The following is a 2,275-nucleotide window of genomic DNA, read 5'->3' as shown; positions in this document are numbered from 1 at the left end:
TATTCCCCTTCGTCTCTCTCTCTCTCTCTCTCTCTCTCTCTCTCTCTCTCTCTCTCTCTCTCTCTTGTGTCACCAAGCCCAATGGGCGCATAAAACGAACTTTCTCTCTCTCTTAGGGCCGCCATGCATGGACAAGAGTCTCCCTCTGTCTCTTCCATTATTCACACTCACACTCTCACATTTCTCTCTCTCTTCCTCGGATCTCACTAGATTTTTTTCGAATTTCTACCAGCTGGTACCCCCTACTATATTCAATTTCTTCAACCGATTCCCTCGAATCCAGTACTTTCCTCCTATGGAGAACCTCATCTAAAATGGAGGTGTTGAAGTTTCGAACCTGAGACAATGGAAGCTTTGACTCCTCACGAGCTCGTCTAGCCAGGATGGCTTTGCGCTCGACGTTGCATTTGATGAGGATTGGTTAACTTTATAAAAAAAAGGCATGGGTTCCTTGCCTTGCGTCGTCCTCGCCTCCGCTCTTGCTTTGTCCCTACTTCGTCGCTGCCTCCTACTTCATTTGGCAGCCTCCCCCCCTCTTTCCTGCGCAGCGTCGCGCCTGCGAGCCCGCCCGGGGATCTTTGATGATTCTTCTTAATAAAATCTTTAACGTGATTGGGTACCCCATACTATTTACAAACTCACATCATAAGGCCAACCAAGCAAGAGAAGTTCTAGGTTTAGAGCGAATCTTCCAGCTTCGTGGGACACCGTGGCTGTGTGAGGGCTCACTCATACACTCATATAACCTAAAAAGATCCTACCTTTTACTCCTCTCTCCCGCCTTCCTTTCCTCCTCCTGCACCAGTAGCTTCCATCGCCATGGCCGACTCCTCTAAGAAGACTGGGAAGGTCAAATGGTTCAACGTCACTAAGGGCTTTGGCTTCATCACTCCCGACGATGGCTCAGAGGACCTGTTCGTGCATCAGACCTCCATTCATTCCGAGGGATTTCGCTCGCTGCAAGATGGCGAAGATGTGGAGTTCTTTGTGGAGAACGGCGACGATGGGCGCACCAAGGCGGTAGACGTGACGGGACCGAACGGGAATCCCGTGCAGGGATCAAACAGAGGTGGGGGAGATAGCTACGGCTATGGAGGAAGAGGTGGAGGTGGAGGTGGAGGTGGAGGCGGAGGAGGCAGAGGGAGGGGTCGAGGGGGTGCAAGAAGCAGCAACTATGGTGGAGGAGGTGGTGGATCTTGCTACAACTGTGGAGAGTCTGGTCATCTTGCCCGTGATTGTACTGATGGTAGCAGCAGACGAGGCGGTGGAGGTGGCGGTGGAGGAGGCGGCGGTGGAAGCCGCGGCTGCTACAACTGTGGCGAGCAAGGGCATCTTGCACGGGACTGCACTGTTGCAGCAGCTTGATCTTCATCTCTAGTATGTCTTCACCCCTGCACTCTTCATGCCTTCTGTATAGGGGTAGTCATTACCTCTCTTTGGAAAGCTTGCTGCGACTACGGTCTCTGGCATCCTTTGCAAAGCTTTCCTTGAACTGGTTCTTGCGTTAGAGTTTTTTTATAGCTATGTATCATTTTTGGCTTGTCTGGTTTATCAAGAGGAAATAGATGCTTCGGGAATGGTCAGGTTTTGTCTTTATAAGGTTGGTATGGTTCTTCATTCTATGAATCAAAGAGTTCTGTGAAATTGAAGCATATTTTTTTCCTTGATTTGAGGAAAGAACGAGCTGAGAAAATCTGATTTTGCTTGAAACTGTCTCAACCGGTAAACATTTTGCAATTATGATATGACCATGGTGCCAATGTGTTTTGCAATTTGTGTTGTGTCTTCTTCAGGTGTATTGTGGTGTCCTCCACAGTCATTACTCATACTTTGTTAAACTATTGACTGTTGTGCTGTTGCTCTAGCTAATATTGGTGAACTCTAATACCGATTCAATTGGCATTAGTCTGTTTTGGTTGAAACTTTTCTTTCCCATGCTGGCTGTTTAATATTGCTTCCTTGCCCTTAGGTGTGAATGTTTGATTTTAATACGTTTGTTTAGTAGTTTTTATACCTCAGTGGTTGATATAGAGCAGCAAGTTATCCCAGCTATTTCTGGAGTGATGATTACTAGGAGTTCAATTCTAATTACAGGAGAGGATTAATAGGAATTGCATGTCCTTGTCCGGGAAAAGGTAACTTTCTATTCTTTAGACACAGCAGTGCTCTGGTACGTGCATTGGGCATAGGAAAAGTTATTATGCAGGTGAAATGCTGACTGTGGATTTATAGGAGCTGCAACTTTCGCATCTACCTGGTTTTGCATAAGGAAGTT

At 47.1% G+C, this 2,275-nt stretch overlaps 1 pseudogene across 1 annotated transcript; it reads left to right on the top strand.

The window, feature by feature from the left end:
- The first annotated feature begins 754 nt into the window (after positions 1-754).
- Positions 755-1,577, top strand: LOC147425618 (cold shock domain-containing protein 4 pseudogene; annotated as a pseudogene). The gene has a single exon (XR_015186425.1). The product of XR_015186425.1 is annotated as a cold shock domain-containing protein 4 pseudogene (transcript).
- Positions 1,578-2,275: the final 698 nt, after the last annotated feature.

The sequence above is a fragment of the Adiantum capillus-veneris genome, chromosome 25 (assembly GCF_014529385.1).
Source record: "Adiantum capillus-veneris isolate H3 chromosome 25, ASM1452938v2, whole genome shotgun sequence".
NCBI classification, from domain to species: Eukaryota; Viridiplantae; Streptophyta; class Polypodiopsida; order Polypodiales; family Pteridaceae; genus Adiantum; species Adiantum capillus-veneris.
This window is presented reverse-complemented; position numbering and strand designations above follow the sequence as displayed.